General features: G+C 44.3%; 1 non-coding gene across 1 annotated transcript; it reads right to left on the bottom strand.

The window, feature by feature from the left end:
• Nucleotides 1–1,087: 1,087 nt before the first annotated feature.
• On the bottom strand, nucleotides 1,088–1,191 carry LOC116272455. The gene has a single exon (XR_004181132.1). It is a non-coding gene; the product is annotated as a small nucleolar RNA U13 (small nucleolar RNA).
• Between the last annotated feature and the right edge of the window lie 18,962 nt (nucleotides 1,192–20,153).

The raw sequence follows: 20,153 nt of genomic DNA on the forward strand, positions 1-20,153 counted from the left end.
ATAAGGGTACTTGTCATTGGAATTAGAGACCACCCAGATAATCCAGGATGATCTCATCTCAAGATCCTTAATTATACATATGAAGATCCATTTTCTTTTTTTTTTTTTTTTTTTTTTTTGAGACGGAGTCTCGCTCTGTCGCCCAGACTGGAGTGCAGTGGCCGGATCTCAGCTCACTGCAAGCTCCGCCTCCCAGGTTTACGCTATTCTCCTGCCTCAGCCTCCCGAGTAGCTGGGACTACAGGCGCCAGCCACCTCGCCCGGCTATTTTTTTGTATTTTTTAGTAGAGACGGGGTTTCACCGTGTTAGCCAGGATGGTCTCGATCTCCTGACCTCGTGATCCGCCCGTCTCGGCCTCCCAAAGTGCTAGGATTACAGGCTTGAGCCACCGCGCCCGGCCTGGAGATCCATTTTCTAAATAGCATTCATATGTTCTGGGGATTAGAACATTGGCATATCTTTTGAGGGCAGGCACCATTCAGTTGAGTACACCTACATAACTATGATTGTCATCCTTAATAAATTTAATGCAGATACAATTTTATTATCTACTATATAATCCATATTCAGATGTTCCCAATTGTCCTCAAACTTGACTCTGTAGTTTAAAAAAAATTCAGTATTGCATTTACTCCTCAGGTCTCTTGTTTCCTTTATTCTTGAACAATTCACCCCACCTTTTTTGTTTTTCATGACATTGCCACTTTTGGAGAGGTAAGGTCTTAATTTGGATTAATCTGATTATCTTTTTTTTCTTTTTCTTTTCTTTTATTTATTTTTTATTTATTTATTTTGAGACGGAGTCTCACTGTGTCGCCCAGGCTGGAGTGCAGTGGTGTGATCTCGGCTCACTGCAACCTCCGCCTCCCAGGTTCAAGCAATTCTCCTGCCTCAACCACCCAAGTAGCTGGGATTACAGGCACCCACCACCACGCCTGGCTAATTTTTGTATTTTTAGTAGAGACAGGGTTTTACCATGTTGGCCAGGCTGGTTTCGAACTCCTGACCTCGTGATCCATCCGCCTCAGCCTCCCAAAGTGCTAGGAGGCATGAGCCACTGTGCCTGGCCCTTTTTTCTTTTTTTCATGTCAGACGGGTAATGTGCTAACATCATAACAATGTTTGTGGATGGCACATTTCACACATCCATGGGAATACCCAATCATCATGCTTATGAACTACAAAATGATCTGATTATTTCTTTATAATTAAAGGTAAATATTTTTGGCAAAAATATTATATAAGTGGCCACTCGTTCAATAAAAAATGTCCTCAGGCCAGCCTCAGTGATTCACACCTATAACCCGAGCACTTTAGGATGCTTGAACTCCAGAGTTCAAGACCAGCCTGGGGAACATAGTGAAATCTCATCTCTACAAAAAGTACAAAAATTTGGCCGATAGGGTAATCCCAGCACTTTGGGAGGCCAAGACGGGCAGATCACTTGAGGCCAGAAGTTCGAGACCAGCCTGGCCAACATGACAAAACCCCATCTCTACTAAAAATACAAAAATTAGCTGGGTGTGGTGGCACATGACTATAGTCCCAGCTACTCGGGAGGCTGAGGCATGAGCATCCCTTGAACCTGGGGGACAGAGGTTGCAGTGAGCTGAGATCGTGCCATTGCACTCCAGCCTAGGTAACAAAGCAAGACTCTGTCTCAAAAAAAAAAAAAAAAGAAAGAAAGAAAAAATTAACCGGGTATGGTGGCTCACACCTATAGTCCCAGCTACTAGGGGGCAGGCCGAGGCAGGGGATCACCTGAACTTGGGAGATCAAGGCTACAGTGAGCCGAGATTGTGCCACTACACTCCATCCTGGGTGACAATGTAAGACCCTGTCTCAAAAAAAAAAAAAAAACAAAAAAAAAGAGTGTGCTCAAAGAGTAATCAGCCACTTGCTCTGTCCCGGATATCCCTCCTAATTCTTCACTGTAGCCATTTGTTCATCTACCAAACACTTGCCAAACAGGCCTTTAAAAATGTATTATAGCGGCCGGGCGCGGTGGCTCAAGCCTGTAATCCCAGCACTTTGGGAGGCCGAGACAGGTGGATCACGAGGTCAGGAGATCGAGACCATCCTGGCTAACACGGTGAAACCCCGTCTCTACTAAGAAATACAAAAAAACTAGCCGGACGAGGTGGCGGGCGCCTGTAGCCCCAGCTACTCGGGAGGCTGAGGCCGGAGAATGGCGTGACCCCGGGAGGCGGAGCTTGCAGTGAGCTGAGATCCGGCCACTGCACTCTAGCCTGGGCTACAGAGCCAGACTCCGTCTCAAAAAAAAAAAAAAAAAAATTTATTATAGGCCGGGCGTGGTGGCTCACGCCTGTAATCCTAGCACTGTGGGAGGCCAAGGCGGGTAGATTGCCTGAGGTCAGGAGTTCAAGACTAGTCTGGCCAACATGGCGAAACCCCATCTCTACTAAAAGTACAAAAAAAAAAAAAATTAGCCAGGCATGGTGGTGTGCGCCTGTAATCCCAGCTACTTGGGAGGCTGAGGCAGGAGAATTGTTTGAACCAGGGAGGTGGAGGTTGCCGTGAGCCAAGATCGCGCCACTGCACTCCAGCCTGGGTGATGGAGCAAGTTCGAAAAAAAAAAAAAAGAAAAATGTATTGTCATTTGGACAACATAATGAGACCCTGTCTGTACAAAAACTAGAAAAATTAGCTGGGCGTGGTGGTGTGTGCCCATAGTCCCAGCTATTCAGAAATCGGAGATTAATGGATTGCTTGAGCCCAGGAAGTTGAGGCTGCAGTGAGCTATGATCACACCGCTTCACTTCAACCTGGGTGACAGAGCAAGACCCTGTCTCAGGGAAAAAAAAAAAAAAAAAGTGTATTGGTCTATTTTCACTTTTCTTTAACCCGCCCCCAAGCTTCAAAACTTCTTTTCTGTGTACAAAAATACAAATACTGGTTTGAAGACTGTACTTTCAGGGATCATTTCTTCTTTTTTTTTTTTTTTTTTGAGACTGAGTCTTGCTCTATTGCCCAGGCTGGACTGGAGTGCAGTGGCATGACCTTGGCTCACTGCAACCTCCACCTCCCAGGTTCAAGTGATTCTCATGTCTCAGCCTCCTGAGTAGCTGAGATTACAGGTGTCCACCACCATGCCCAGCTCATTTTTGTATTTTTTGTAGAGATGGGGTTTCACCATGCTGGCCAGGCTAGTCTCGAACTCCTGACCTCAAGTGATCTGCCCACCTCAGCCTCTCAAACTGCTGGGATTACAGATGTGAGCCACTGCACCTGGCCTCAGGGATCATTTCCATAGTTCATTACAAATATTGGGTTGGCGCAGGTGCATTTCTTGAACACAATACACTGAAAATTCCCATGCAGACCTTGAGAAATTATATTTAAGCTACATGGGTTGTCACTAATGTTTCTGGGATATAAGTGCAGCAACTAGTGAAAAAGAAGCCTTTCAAAGGATTAAAGAAATGATTTAAATGAGTACTTTTGGAACACTGGAAGTTTCTCACTATTGCTAAATAAGCATGTTTTAGGAAAAAAGGAAATCCACTTTGTGATTTATTCTTTGGGTAAAGTTGTATTATTCTTTTTCTTTTGTTTCTCCTTTAGTTTTAGGTTACTGTTGCTTCTCTAGAGACAGTGGATATATTTACATTAAAGTTGAAGCAACTAGACAGCAACCAGCAACAGGACCATCATGCACGGGCCAGGACCTGTGCCATGGCGTTGCTCTCAGATGCTGCTGATATTACCGATGTTGTGAGAGGTACCCTGGAGGGTGGGGCGCCCTGCCTATGCCCAGGGGGAACCTCTGGGGTTCCTGCCTCAGAAGAGCACTCTGATCTGTCTGTCTTCAGGTTCTGGGAGTTGCAGAAATGCCACCACAATCTGCAGAGCACATTGCAAGACAAGGAGAGCTGGGAGGACTCAGACCCTGACCTCATCCAAAAGCGAAAAACCAGTCCTGCCAAAGTGAATTTATTTTCTGTTTCCAAAGGCAGACTTGAGATCCCCAGCTTCAGGGTGGCTTCTGCCTGACTTCCAGAGCTCCAGCCAGTGCCTCGTCTGAAACCTCCACGTCTGGGACCCTTGGGCGGGGAAGGATCTGCCGGACACTGCTTGGAGCTGGGCTCTGGGAGCCCTCACATTTGACACCCCAGAAAGCAAATCAAGCAGTAGAAACATGAAGAAAAAAAAAGAGCTGAAGCAACTACTCGATAGCAATTTTTTCTTGCATCCTTCCAGCTTTGTACAATCAGTCACACTTCATCTCTTCTTTTCGTTCCCCCTGAAAGAGCTGCCACCACTATTGACTTTCTCTCTGGTTTTCTTTCCAGTCTCTATTTTTTTGGGACTGTGGTTAAACAGATGCATTCTCTTTCTCTTATTCTGATGAACTGTATTGCCGATGGCCTATCTGGCCACACTGCCCTCTTAATCTTTCTCAAAGGTGGCTCCTTGGTAATCACAACACTCTCCCTTGGAGTGCAACTGTTAGAACTGGTTGAAGGGGTCCCAGAGGAATGCTCTGAATTTGTTAGCAATTGCTTTGATTCCTTATTAAACTTGATGTATGTTCAAGGTCCCTGATTTTCATAGAAATTATAAAACTGTGGGCCGGGCGCAGTGGCTCAAGCCTGTAATCCCAGCACTTTGGGAGGCCGAGACAAAAAACCGTCCCTACAAAAAATACAAAAATTAGCCAGATGTGGTGGTGGGTGCCTGTAAAACAAGGTACTGGGGAGGCTGAGACAGGAGAATCACTTGAACCCAGTAATCAGAGGTTGCAGTGAGCTGAATCCGCTGCACTCCCTGTCTGGGCAGCAGGGGCAAGACTCTGTCTGCTTGGTAGCGGTGGCTCCGCCTGTAATCCCAGCACTTTGGGAGGCGAGGCCCGAGGCCGGATCACGAGGTCAGAGGTCGGGGCCATCCTAGCTAACTTCTGGTGAAACCCGTCTCTACTAAATACAAAAATTAGCGGGCTTGGTGGTGCGCCATAGTCCCAGCTAGTCGGGAGGCACAAAGAGGCAGGAGAATGCGTGAGCAGTGGTGGAGCTGCAGTGGCCGGAGGTTGCTCCCACTGCACTCAGCCTGGGTGACAGAAGCGAGACTCCGTCTCAAAAAAAAAAAAAAGACTCTGTCTCAAGAACAACAACAACAACAACAAAAAAAATAAGAGGAAGCCAGAAGCGTGATTGGCTCACACCTGTAATCAGCAGCACTCTGGAAGGCGAGGTGGGCAGATCACTTGAGACCAGGGTTCAAAGACCAGCCCTGTGGCCCAGCAACATGGTGAAACCCCTGTCTACTAAAAATAAAAAAATAAGCTGGGCATGGTGGCAGGCACCTGTAATCCCAGCTACTCGAGAGGCTGAGGCAGGAGAATTGCTTGAGCCCGAGAGGCAGAGATTTCAATGAGCCGAGATCACACCATTGCACTCCAGCCTGGGGGAAAAGAGTGAGACTTCATCTCAAAAAACATAAAAATAAAAATAATAAATGCTATTGTATGGAAAAAAATATAGAAAGTTAGAAGGGAAGGCCGGGCGCCGTGGCTCATACCTGTAATCCCAGTACTTTGTGATGCCAAGGCAGACAGATCACCTGAGGCCAGGAGTTCAAGACCAGCCGGGCCAACATGGTGAAACCCTGTCTCTACTAAATATACAAAATTTAGCCAGCAGTGGTGGCACACACCTGTAGTCCTAGCTACTCAAGAAGCTGAGGCAGGAGAATCACTTGAGCCCGGTGACGGAAGTTGCAGTGAGCCAAGATCACACCACTGAACTCCAGCCTGGATGACAGAGCAAAACTCTGTCAAAAAGAAAAAAAAAGAAAGAAAGAGAATAAAAGAAAGAAGGGATGAAAATGTGGGAAGAAAAAAATAGGAATTTGTAGGGATGGAGAGGGAGATGGGAAAAGTGTGAAGCATCCATAAAGCCAACTAATGCGTTTGATGACTTGTCTTTCAGGCAAGAAAATTTAAAAAAAAAGAGTCAGAATCTGAGAGTGCCAAATCTAGTAAGTAAAATACATTATGAAATTGCCTCTAAATGATATAATTGTCTATTCTTTCTCAAAACATACCTGTTAATTTAATTTAATTTATTTATTTTTGAGACAGAGCCTTGCTCTGTCGCCCAGGCTGGAGTGCAATGGCGTGATCTCAGCTCACCGCAACCTCTGAGTCTTGGGTTCAAGCAATTCTCCTGCCTCGGCCTCCCCAGTAGCTGGGATTACAGACAGCCACCACCATGCCTGACTAATTTTTGTATTTTTAGTAGAGACGAGGTTTCACCATGTTTGGCCAGGCTGGTCTCGAACTCCTGACCTCAGGTGATCCAGCTGCCTCGGCCTCCCAAAGTGCTGGGATTACAGGAGTGAGCCACCGCATCAAGCCTACATACCTGTTTATTTATTCTTAGAAGGAAGAGGAAACATTTTTTGTAAGTGTTAATTTCCAGTGAATGACAAATCAGTGAATTAAGTTATTTTTTGGAGCTCAAATTTCTTTTTTTTTTTTTTCGAGACAGAGTCTTGCTCTGTCGCCCAGGCTGGAGTGCAGTGGCGCGATCTCCACTCACTGCAAGCTCCACTTCCCGGGTTCATACCATTCTCCTGCCTCAGCCTCCTGTGTAGCTGGGACTACAGGTGCCCGCCACCGCGCCCGGCTAATTTTTTTTAATGTATTTTTAGTAGAGGCGGGGTTTCACCGTGTTAGCCAGGATGGTCTCGATCTCCTGACCTTGTGATCTGCCCGTCTCGGCCTCCCAAAGTGCTGGGATTACAGGCGTGAGCCACCGCGCCCGGCCTGGAGCTTGAATTTCATAGAATCATGGAACATAAGATCTAAAGAAACTTGGAAATTGTCTCATAAAACTAATCTAGTGTTCTTCCCTCTCATTCATTAATTTATTAATTCACCAAATATTTGTTGAGTGTGCCTGGCAAAATCTCAGGTCACATAGGTGAAAAACTAATTCCCATCCTGAAGGATAAAATAACTGCTATAAACAGCTTTATGCAAGTTACAAAGGGCATACAGATGCAGAGCTGTCTGTTTTTTGTTTTTTTGTTTGTTTTTTGTTGTTGTTTTTTGCAATGGAGTCTCGCTCTGTTACACAGACTGGAGTGCAGTGGCACACTCTTGGCTCACTGCAACCTCCGCCTCCTGGGTTCAAGTGATTCTCCTGCCTCAGCCTCCCCAGTAGCTGGGATTATAGGCACTTGCCACCATGCCCAGCTAATTTTTGTATTTTTAGTAGAGATGGAGTTTCATCACGTTGGTCAGGCTGGTCTTGAACTCCTGACCTCAAGTGTTCTACCTGCCTCAGTCTCCCAAAGTGCTGGGATTACAGGTGTGAGCCACTGTGTCCAGCCTGTTAGTTTTTGAGATGAAGTTGCAATACTTGAGCAAGTCTTCAAAAAGGAATAGGCTGATGAACCTCGTGAACAGGATGGGAAGAAATTCTGACTGAGGGGATAACAAATGAAAAAGCACTGGAATATGATATAGGAGGGCATATTTGGAGAAGAGAATGTAATATGGTATATTAGAGATGCCAGTCATTTCTCCTGTACTTACATCCTCTTCCTAGCAACCTGCCCTTCCCAAAGCCAATACATAGTGGATACCCTATATATTGAATGGCTCTGTATTCCTGGCCACAAAATCAGGAATGGGCCCTCGACTGGAGCCAATGAGATTTTTATCATTCAGGAATAAAGTAAACTGTATAGACTTTCATTGTTGTTAATGGCATACAATGTAATTTCAGCCAGCCCTCCTACTGCATACAGCTAATCAAGCTGGATGAAAAGTAGAATGCATCCTCTGAAAATATATCATAACTAACAAAATAGTGAGGAATTAACTGGGCCAAGATTTTGGATTGCTAAGGAATTTGAAGTGAGGAGCCTAGCACTTGATGCTTTGTCGGAGACATTTGCTGATGCAGAACAAGTAATTAGAAAGCTAAGATGTATTTTCGGCAGCTTTAAGAGCCCATGGGGACAAAAGTTGGAGTCCAGGACTAATAAAGGGTGGCAACCCTTCTATATCACCCTCGGATTTGGCCTAGAACTTTAAAATCCTGCATTGTAGGTGTAAGGGAGCACAAGTAAAGTAACTCTCTTTTTTTTTTTTTTTTTTTTTTTTTTTTTTTTTTTTTTTTTTTGAGACGGAGTCTCGCTCTATCACCCAGGCTGGAGTGCAGTGGCCGGATCTCAACTCACTGCAAGCTCCGCCTCCCGGGTTCACGCCATTCTCCTGCCTCAGCCTCCCGAGTAGCTGGGACTACAGGCGCCTGCCACCTCGCCCGGCTAAGTTTTTGTATTTTTAGTAGAGACGGGGTTTCACTGTGTTAGCCAGGATGGTCTCGATCTCCTGACCTCGTGATCCGCCCGTCTCGGCCTCCCAAAGTGCTGGGATTACAGGCTTGAGCCACCGCGCCCGGCCAAAGTAACTCTCATGTAGACTGCAGACTGACTTCAAATCATCTAAGTGGCCCAGAAAAATCTCAAGGCCTGAACTTACATTAAGTTGCCCCTAATTGCTAGTGGCAAGAGTAAAACCAAAATCCACTTTGGAGAAAAAATAACATCATCCCAGGCCTCAATTGTTTCTGTAATTTTCTTTCTTTCACTTCATTCCTTTTTTTCCCTCCCTTCCTTCCCTTCCTTCCTTCCTTCTCCTTCCTTACTTCCTTCCTTCTCCTTCCTTCCTTCCTTCCTTCCTTCCTTCCTTCCTTCCTTCCTTCCTTCCTTTCCTTCTTTCTTTTTTGTTTGTTTTTGAGACACAGTCATTTGGGCTGGAGCACAGTGGCGCGATCTCAGCTCACTGCAAACTTCGCCTCCTGAGTTCAAACGATTCTCCTGCCTCAGCCTCCTGAGTAGCTAGGATTACAGGCGTGTGCATCACACCCGGCTAGTTTTTGTATTTTTAGTAGTCAGGGTTTCACTATGTTGGCCAGGCTGGTCTCAAACTCCTGGCCTCAAGTGATCCACCCACGTTGGCCTCCCAAAGTGCTGAGACTACAGGCACAAACCACTGCGCCCAGCCTATAATTTTCTTTGAAATACAATGTTCAGTACAAGGATAACCAGGTTTCTAGGAACAAGTATCAAAATAGCTTTAAAAAAAAAAAGACAACCAGGCACACAAGGAGACAAGATACAAGAAATAAGGAGGACAAATAACAGATAATAGAAACAGACCCACAGGGATTCTATATTCCGCAATGACCAGATACAGACTATAAACAACTCTGTGTACTATGTTTAAGGAGATCAAAGCCAAACTTGAAAGATTTGGCAGAGAACTGGAATTATAAAAACCGAAATTAAAAATGAATATATTGGCTGGGCACGGTGGCTCATGCCTGTAATCCCAGCGCTTTGGGAGGCCAAGGCAGGTGGATCATCTGAAGTCAGGAGTTCAAGACCAGCCTGGCCAACATGGTGAAACCCCAACTCTACTAAAAATACAAAAAATCAGCCGGGCGTGGTGGCAGGTGCCTGTAATCCCAGCTACTTGTGAGGCTGAGGCAGGAGAATCACTTGATCCTGGGAGGCAGAGGTTGCAGTGAGTCGAGATCACGCCATTGCACTCCAGCCTGGGCAACAAGAGCAAAACTCCTTCTCTAAAAATAAAAATAGAAATTTAAAAAAACACAATATATTAATAGTAGATTTATAAGTGAACAAAATAGAAATTCTAGCTTGAGACAGTAGTGAGCACTGACATTTGTAAAGATCAAACAGAATCAGCCTACTGATACTGTTGGTCCATCTACAAGTTCAGGAAGAAACACAAAAAGAAACGGAGATTAAAATGCGTGTGACTTCAGGGAAAGAAAGATGGAGAGAGTAGGTACTTGACTATTTTCCAGTTCAGCCTCTTCCCACCACAAAGGATGCCACAAGAAGCTGGGCATAGTGGCTCACACCTGCAAAATCTTAGCACTTTGGGAGTCTGAGGCAGGAGGAATCGCTTGAGGCCAGAAGTTCAAGACTAGCCTGGGCAACAGAGCAAGACCCTGTATCTTAAAAAAAAAAAAAAAAAAAAAAGGGCTACAATGAGCTATGATGGTGCCACTGCCCTCCAGCTTAAGCAACAAAGTGAGACCTTGTCTCAGAAAAGAAAAAAAAAGGATGCCACAATAAATATATTTATATGCATATTCTTATGTATTGATGTTTAATTTTTTTTTGCCTCCCCTCCCTCCCTTGGTGTTTTTATATCTATAGAAAAGATTCCCAAAAGTGAAATTGCTGCATTAAAATTATGTGTTACATTTTTAAAGATATTGCCACAATACTTTCCAGAAGGAGATAGCAATTTTTATTTCCCCTAGCAGTGTGTGAGAATATTCTCATCTCCCCACATTTTTTCCAGAACTGAATGATTTGATAACCCAAATAGTTTAAAATGGTATCTTTACAAGTCTATTCTGCATAAAGACAGATGTGACCAATCGACTAGAATAGAGAGCCTAGAAATAAACTCTCAAGTATATGATTAAATGATTTTCAACAAGGGTATCAAGATCATTTAATGGGGTCGGGCACAGTGGCTCATGCCTGTAATCTCAGCACTTTGGGAAGCTGAGCCTAGGAGTTCAAGACCAAACATGACGAGATCTCATCTCTACAAGAAATACAAAAATTAGCTGTGCCTGGTGGCACACGTCTGTGGTCTCAGCTATTCAAGAGGCTGAGATGGGAGGATCTCTTGAGCTTGGGAGGTCAAGGCTGCAGTGAGCCATGATCGTGCCACTGCACTCTAGCCTGGGCGCCAGAGGGAGACCCTTGTCTCAAAAAAAAAAAAAAAAAATATATTTAATGGGGGAAAGAACAGTCTTTTTAACAAATGGTATTGGTAAAATTGGATAGCCACATGCAAAAGACTCTTACTTTACATTGAATACAAAATTAACTCAAAATGGGTCAAAGATCTAATGTCATAGTTAAAATTAGAAAACTCTCAGAAGAAAACATAGGAGAAAAGCTTCATGACATTGGATTTGGCAATGATTTCTTAAACATGACGCCAAAAGCACAGGCAACAAAAGGAAAAAATAGATAAATTGAGGATTGGGGCATGGGGCTCATGCCTGTAATCTCAGTGCTTTGGGAGGCCAAGGCAGAAGGGTCACTTGAGGCCAGGAGTTTGAGATCACTTGGACAAGATAGCCAGATCCCATCTCTGAGTATGCCTGCAGTTCTAGCTACTTGAGAGGCTGAGGAGGGAGGGTCACTTGTATGCAGAAGTTCGAGGTTACAATTAGCTATGATTGCACCACTGTACCACTCCAGCCTGGGCAACAGAACGAGACCCTGTTTATAAACAAATTTTTAAAAAAGGAAAAGAAATAAATAAATTGGACTATATCAAAATTTGAAAATGTGTGCATCAAAGAACACTGTCAACAGAGTAAAAAGGCAACCCACTGAATGGGAGAAAATATTTGTGTATCATATATGTGATAAAAGATTGATGATATACAGAATACATGATGAACTCCTAGAACTCACTGACCAAAAAATAAACCCAACTAAAAAAATGGACGAAGGATTTGAATAGATATTTCTCCAAAGAAGCTATACAGATGGCCAGTAAGATACATGAATGATGCTAAACATCAGTAAATGTTAGGGAAATACAAATCGAAACCACAATGAGATATCACTTCACATCCACTAGAATGACGCTAATTAAAAAAAAAAACGGTAATAATAAGTATTGGTAAGGATATGGAGAAATTGAAACCTTCATATATTACTAATGGGAATGTAAGATAGTGCAGCATTCTAGAAAACAGCTTGGTGATTCCTCAAACATTAAACATATTTAGGTTGGTGCAAAAATAATTGCGGTTTTTGCCATTCCTTTCAATGGCAAAAACTGCAATCATTTTTGCACTAACCTAATATAATTATCATATGATCCAGTACTTCCACTTTGGGGTATATTATAGCCCAAAGAAGTGACAGCAGGGCCCTGAACGGATATTTGTATACCAATTTCATAGTCTTTTTTTATTTATTATTTTTTATTTTTTATTTTGAGACAGAATCTCTGTCACCAGGCTGGAGTGCAGTGATGTGATCTCGGTTCACTGCAACCTCTGCCTCCCGGGTTCCAGCGATCCTCCTGCCTCAGCTTCCAGAGTAGATGGGACTACAGGCAGGCACCACCACAACCACACATGGCTGATTTTTGTATTTTTAGTAGAGTGGGGATTCACCATGTTGCCCAGGCTGGTCTAGAACTCCTGGCCTCAAGCGATCCATCCACCTCGACCTCTCAAAAGTGCTGGAACTATAGGCGTGAACCACCACACCTGGCCCCAATTTCATAACAATATTATTCACAATAGACAAAAGGTGAGCAACCCAAGTGTCCATCAACAGATGAATGGATAAACAACATGTAGTATATACATACAAGGGAATATGATTCAGCCTTAAAAAGGAATGAATAAGGCCAGCCATGGTGGCTCACACCTGCAATCCCAGCACTTTGGGAGGCCAAGGCAGGTGGATCACTTGAGGTCAGGAATTTGAGACCAGCCTGACCAACATGGTGAAACCCCATCTCTACTAAAAATACAAAAATTAGGCCAGGCACGGTGGCTAACACCTGTAATCTCAGCATTTTGGGAGCCCAAGGCATGCGGATCACTTGAGGTCAGGAGTTCAAGACCAGCCTGGCCAACATCTACAAAAAATATAAAAATTAGCTGGGCATGGTGGCACATGCCTGTAGCCTCAGCTACTTGGGAGGCTGAGGCAGGAGAATGGCTTGAACCCAGGAGGTGGAAGTTGCAGTAAACTGAGATTGTGCCATTGTACTCCAGCCTGGGCAACAGAGAAAGACTCCCTCTCAGAAAAAAAAAAAAAAAGAAAAAATTAACCTGGCATGGTGGCGCATGCCTGTAATCCCAGCTACTCTGGAGGCTGAGGCCTGAGAATCGCTTGAACCTGGGAGGGGGAGGTTGCAGTGAGCCAAGATTGCACCACTGCACTCCAGCCTGGGCAACAGAGTGAGACTCCATCTTAAAAATAAATAAATACGCGGTGGATCATGCCTGTAATCCCAGCACTTTGGGAGGCTGAGGCAGGCGGATCACCTGAGGTCAGGAGTTTGAGACCAGTCTGGCCAACATGGTGAAACCCTGTCTCTACTAAAAATACAAAAATTAGCTGGGCGTGGTGGCACACGTGCGCTTGCACCCATAGTCCCAGTTACTCGGGAGGCTGAGGCAGAAGAATTGCTTGAACCTGGGAGACAGCAGTTGCAGTAAGCCAAGATCACACCATTGCACTCCAACTTCACAACAGAGCGAGATTCCATCTCAAAAAAAAAATAAATAATATAAATAAATAAAAATAAAAAGGGAATGAAAATTTGATACATGTTACAATATGATGAACCTTGAAAACATTATACTAAGTGAAATAAGCCAGATGCAAAAGGAAAAACGCATGATTCTACTTATGTGAGGTACATAGAATTGTCAGATTCATAGAGACAAAAGACAGAATAGTAGTTACCAGGGGCTGGGGGTAAGGGAATCAGTAGTTTTATTTTTTATTTTTTTCTGAGACAAGGTCTCACTCTGTTGCCCAGGCTGGACTGCAGTGATGTGATCACAGCTCACTGCAGCCTTGACCTCCCGGGTTCAGGTAATCCTCCCACCTCAGCCTCCCAGGTAGCTGGGACTATAGGCATGCACCACCATGCCCAGTTTTTTTGTTTTTGTTTTTGTTTTTGTTTTGTATTTTTAGTAGAGATGAGATTTCACCCAGTTTCCCGGGCTGATCTCAAACTCCTGGTTTCAGACAATCCTTCCGCCTCAGCCTCTCAAAGTGCTGGGAATACAGGTATGAGCCACCACAGCCGGCCAGAAGAATTATTGTTTAATGGGTATAGAGTTTAAGTTTCGGTGACAAAAATGTTCTGGAGATGGATAATGGTGATGGTTGCCACTGAATTGTACAATCAAAAAGGGTTAAAACTGGCCAGGCATGATGGCTCACTCCTGTAATCCCAACACTTTGGGAGGCCAACGGGGGTGGATCACTTGAGGTCAGGAGTTCGAGACCAGCCTGACCAATGTGGTGAAACCCCTGTCTCTACTAAAAATACAAAAAATTAGCCAGGTGTGGTGGCACATGCCTGTAATCCCAGGTACTTGGGAGGCTGAGGCAGGAGAATCTCTTGAACCCAGGAGGCGGAGGTTGCAGTGAGCCGAGATCAAGCCATTGCATTCCAGCCTGGGCAACAAGAGTGAAAAACTCCGTCTAAAAAAAAAAAAGAAGTGGAGTGGACTCCAGGCTGGAGTGGAGTGGCGCGATCTCGGCTCACTGCAGCCTCCGCCTCCTGGGTTCAAGCGAGTCTCCTGCCTCAGCCTCCCAAGTAACTGGGATTACAGACACCTGTCACTACACCCAGCTAATTTTTGCATTTTTAGGAGAGATGGGGTTTCGCCATGTTGGTCAGGCTGGTCTCAAACTCCTGACCTCAGGTGATCCACCTACCTGGGTCTCCCAAAGTGTTGGGATTACAGGTGTGAGCCACCACGCCTGGCCCTTTATTTTATTTTTGAGATGGAGCCTTGCTCTGTTACCCAGGCTGGAGTGCAGTGGTGTGATCTCAGGTCACTTCCACCTCCACCTCCTGGGTTTCAGTGATTCTCCCGCCTCAGCCTCCCCAGTAGCTGGGACTACAGGCTAATTTTTGTATTTGTAGTAGAGACGGGGTTTCACCATGTTGACCTGGCTGGTTTCAAACTCCTGACCTCAAGTGATCTGCCTGCCTCAGCCTCCCAAAGTGCTGGGATTACAGGCGTGAGCCACCACATCCGACCTTTATTTTATTTTTGAGACAGGGTCTTGCTCTGTTTTTCAGGCCGGAGTGCAGTGGCATGATCTTGGCTCCCTGCAACCTCTGCCTCCTAGGCTCAGGCCATCCTCCCACCTCAGCCCCCAAAGTAGCTGAGACTACAGGTGTTCACCACCATACCCAGCTAATTTTTAAGTTTTTTGTAGAGACAGGCTTTCCACCATGTTGCCCAGGCTGGCTTTGAACTCCTGCGCTGAAGCAATTTGTCCACCTTGGCCTCCCAAAATGCTGAGATTATAGATGTGAACTACCATGCCTAGCCAGAAATATTTTGTATTTCCATGATTACTAGTGAAGTTGAGTATCTGATTTTTGACATTTTTAATTTCATCTTTTATAAATTGCCTGCTGTTATTCATTGTCCATTTTTCTCTGCTGGATTGTTTATCATTTTTTTATTAATTTATTGGAGTTCCTTTTACATTCATAGTATTTGTCCTTTGTCTACAAATATTTCCTTTCATTTGATTTAGTTTACGTTGTCTTTTGATACACACAAATTTCACAAAATGGCTGCCAGAGTCCTACTGCTGCTATCAAGTGAATTTAGTATGGTGGTAGGTGGAAGGAGTTTCCAGAAAATAGGATGCTGAACAGAAAACCTAATGGGTGCCTACTATATGAATTTTAGTAAAGATGTTACCTTTCTAGCAATGAACTGCAAGGAAATGTCAGATCACTCATTTATTCCTCCAATCATGTATTTATTTATTAAGCAAATATTTATTCAATATTTATTATTATGTAGGGTATAACATACTAAGCACTGTATTATAACTAGATAATTGAGACATGCGCTCTCCTTTTGACAGGTTCAATGTCTATTTAGGGAGGTGGAAACATTAAATTACCAATAATAGGAGAAAGATGAGTACTACACTAGAAAGATAATGGTGCTTCAGGCTAGAAAGTTGTAGACATAAGAAGTGAATCGCCAAGCGCGGTGCCTCATGCCTGTAATCCCAACATTTTGGGAGGCCGAGGCGGGCGGATCACTTGAGGCCAGGAGTGGCCAACATGGTGAAACCCCGTCTCTACCAAAAATGCAAAAATTAGGTGGGCATGGTGGAGCGTGCCTGTAATCCCAGCTACTTAGGAGGCTGAGGTAGGGTAAACGCTTGAACCCAGGAGGTGGAGGTTGCAGTGAGCTGCGATTGCACCACTGCACTCTAGTCTAGGCAACAGAGCGAGACTCCTATCTCAAAAAAAAAAAAAAAAAAAAAAAGAAGAAGAAAGAAGTGAATGGATTTAAGCTATATTTTTAAAGTAAAACTGAATGAACTTGCTGATGATTTGATATAAGTATTAAAGGAGCATTGAAGGTGATTCCTAGGATCTGGACTCAAGCAACTTTGAATATTCAGAAGAGCCTTTTACTGAGCTGGAGAAGACTGAGATAGAGGTTCCAGGAATAAAAATCAAAGGTTTTGTTTTAGATATATTAAGTAGTTTGAGATGTCTACTAGATATGTCAGTGATTCGTCATGTGTATAATATATGAGACTAGGACCTCAAGGAAGAGAGTAGTCAACGGAAGATAGACGGTATTTAAAGTATGGGGCTGGATAGAATCACCTAGGGCAAACTATGGATAGAGTAGAAAAAAGCGAAAGGCAGAGTGAATTTTCAGAAGTTAGGTCAAGGAAGAGGAGGATCCAACCAAGATGACTGAGGGTGGCCAAGGAGGCAAGAAGAACACCAGAAGAGCAGTGCCCTAGAAGGTGGGAAGGAAATTTTTTTGGCTGGGTGCAGTGGCTCATGCCTGTAATCCCAGCACTTTGGGAGGCTGAGGAAGGAGGATTGCTTGAGCTCAGGAGTTAGAGACCAGCCTAGGCAATATGGCAAAATCCCATTTCTACAAAAGAAATAAAAATAAAAAGTAGCCGGGGATGGTGGGCATGCACCTGTAGTCCCAGCTACTTAGGAGGCTGAGGTGGGAGGATGGGTTGAGCCCAGGAGCTTGACATTGTAGTGAATTGCACCACTGCACTCCAGCCTGGGCGATAGAGTGAGACATTGTTTCTAAAAAATGAAAGAAAAAAAAGAAATTTATTTTTTTTTCAAGGAGAGAGTAGTCAACAGGGTTGAATACTGTTTTTGTTTTGTTATTTATTTATTTAGACACAGGGCCTCACTCTGTTGCCCAGGTTGGAGTGCAGTGGCATGATCACAGTTCACTGGAACCTCAACTTCTGGGGCTCAAGCAATCCTCCCACCTCAGCCTCCCAAGTAGCTGGGACTACAGGTGCACACCACCACGACCGGTTAATTGTTAAATTTTTTATAGAGACAGGGTTTCACCATGTTGCCCATGCTGGTATCCAGTTCTTGGGCTCAAGCCATCTGCCTGCCTTGGCCTCCCAAAGTGTTGGGATTACAGGTATGAGCCACCATGCCCAGCCAAAAACAAGTTTTTGAATAGATTATATTACATGGTACAAAATTTTAAAGATACCAAAGGATTTAAAGTGAAAAGTCTCACTGCCACACCTTTCCTTCAGCCACAGTGTTTTTTTCCCTAAATTCAATATTTCTAGGCTCTTATGAATCCTTCTGGAAATATTCTCTGTATATACTAGCAATCTTGTGTGTGTGTGTGTGTGTGTGTGTGTGTGTGTGTGTGTGTTCTACCTTCCTTCTTTCTAAACAAATACACAAATGGCAACTCATTGTACACACCGTTTTTGTCCCTTGCTTTTCTACTTGTCAATCTATCTTGGAGATTGTTCCATATGTTTATATATAAAGGTCTTTCACTTTCTTTTTTTTTCTTTGAAGTTTTTCTTTTTTTTTTCCTGCTTCGCTGATTCTCTGAATTGCTTTATTTATGGCTCCATTGTGTTGTTACACCTTAATTTATTTATTCAATCCCTTAGTGACTCCTATTGATGAATATTTAGGTTGTTTCCAATCTTTTGCTATTACAAGTAAAGCTGCAATGAATAATATTTTACATAGAGTATTTCACATGTGTGGCAATGTATTTGTAAGATAAAATTACTTAAAAGAATTGCCGAGTCAAAGGGTAAGTACATTTGTGACTTTGATAGATATGGTGCCAAAATGCTTCTATGGGGCCAGGTGCGTGGCTCACGCCTGTAATCCCAGCACTTTGGGACGCCAAAACAGGTGGGTCACCTGGGATCAGGAGTTTGAGAACAGCCTGGCCAAAATGGTGAAACTCTGTCTCTACCAAAAAATACAAAAATTAGCTGGGCATGGTGGCATGCACCTGTAGTGCCAGCTACTAGGGAGGCTGAGGTGGGGAGAATCTCTCAAGGCCACGGAGATGGAAGTTTGCAGTAATCCAAGATCGTGCCACTGCGCTGGCCCTGGGCCTGAGAGCAAGATCATCTCAAAAAAAAAAAAAAAAAAAAAAAAAAAAAATGCTTCTGTGGAATTTGTACCAATATCTCTCCCACCAGCAATGATGAGAAGGCCTGCTTCCCTATTTTCAGTGTTATCAATTTTTATCTTTTTTTTGGGGCGGTGCCATCTGTCGCCAGGCTGGAGGTGAGTGGCGGATCTCCCAGCTCACCTGGCTCTGCCTCCCAGGTTCAGCCATTCTCCTTTCTCAGCCTCCCAGTAGCTGGGACTGCAGAAACCCGCCACTCGCCCGGCTAGTTTTTTGTATTTTTTAGTAGGCGGGGTTTCACACGTGTTAGCCAGGGTGGGTCGATCTCCTGACTCGTGATCAGCCCATCGGCCTCCCAAAGTGCTGGGATTACAGGCACGGCCCCAGCGCCCGGCCTTTTATCTTTTTTCTGAGATGGAGTTTTGCACTCTCGCCCAGCCTGGAGCACAGTGGTGCCATCTCAGCTCACTGCAAGCTCTGCCTCCCGGGTTCACGCCATTCTCCTGCCTCAGGCTCCCAAGTAGCAGGGACTACAGGCGCCTGCCACCATGGCCGGCTAATTTTTTGTATTTTTAGTAGAGATGGAGTTTCACTGTGTTAGCCAGGATGGTCTCGATCTCCTCAACTTGTGATCCGCCCGCCTCGGCCTCCCAAAGTGCTGGGATTACAGGCGTGAGCCACTGTGCCTGGCCTCAATTTTTTATCTTTGCCAATCTGATAAGTGGAAAATGATCTTTTGGTGTACTTATTTAGTTATAATTTCTTTTGAGTGAAGTTGAACATATTTCCAAAACTTTAAAAGCTATTTGTTTTCCTTTTTCTTTGAATTGTCTCTTCCTACCCTTTGCTCATTTTTCTTTTCTTTTGCTTTTTTTTTTTTTTTTTGACAGAGTCTTGCTCTGTTGCCCAGGCTGGAGTGCAGTGGCATGATCTCGGTTCACTGCAACCTCTGCCTCCCAGGTTCAAGCAATTCTCCTGCCTCAGCCTCTCGAGTAGGTGGAATTAATAGGTGTGCGCCAACATGCCCGGCTAATTTTTGTGTTTTTAGTAGAGATGGGGTTTCACCATATTGGCCAGGCTGGTCTCGAACTCCTGGCCTCAAGTAATCCACCCTCCTTGGCCTCCCCAAGTGCTAGGATTACAGGCATGAGCCACCACACCCGGCCCCTTTGCTCTTTTTTCTAATGAATTGTCAGTCTTTTTCTTATTGATTTGTAGGAGCTCTTTGGCCAGGCTGTAGTGCAGTGGTGTGATCTCAGCTCACTGCAACCTCTGCCTGCTGGGCTCAAGCAATCCTCCCACCTCAGCCTCCAGAGTAGCTGGGACTACAAGCATGTGCCACCGTGCCCAGCTAATTTGTGTGGGTGTGTGTATGTGTGTTTTGTAGAGACAGGGTTTCACCACGTTGCACAGGCTGGTCTCCAGCTCCTGGGCTCAAGCGATCCGCCCACCTTGGCCTCTCAAAGTGCTGGAATTGCAGGCGTGAGCCACTGAGCCCAGCCTATAGGAGCTCATAATATATTAGGCACGGTATCCCTCTGTCTCCCATCCAAGTACTAACCAGGCCCGACACTGCTTAGCTTCCGAGATCAGATGAGATCGGGCGCGTTCAGGGTGGTATATGCGTAGACCACATTATCCCTCTGTGATGTGAGCTGTAAGTGTCTTTTCATTTTGTTAATGGTGATTTTTTTTTCCTGCAGAAATTTTTTATTCTTGTGTAGTTGAATTTATCCAAGTTTTGTGTCATACTTTAAAAACCACCTCCACTCGAAAGTTACTTTTTTCCCCTTAATTTCCCAGAAGAGTTTTTTAAGTATTGGGAAAGAGAAACTAGAGCATGATTGTATGTTTTCAATAAAAAGGAAGAAATTGATGAATCGGGAGAGATTTGGGAAATTTTCAGCAGCAAA

The sequence above is a fragment of the Papio anubis genome, chromosome 1 (assembly GCF_008728515.1).
Source record: "Papio anubis isolate 15944 chromosome 1, Panubis1.0, whole genome shotgun sequence".
Classification (NCBI taxonomy): domain Eukaryota; kingdom Metazoa; phylum Chordata; class Mammalia; order Primates; family Cercopithecidae; genus Papio; species Papio anubis.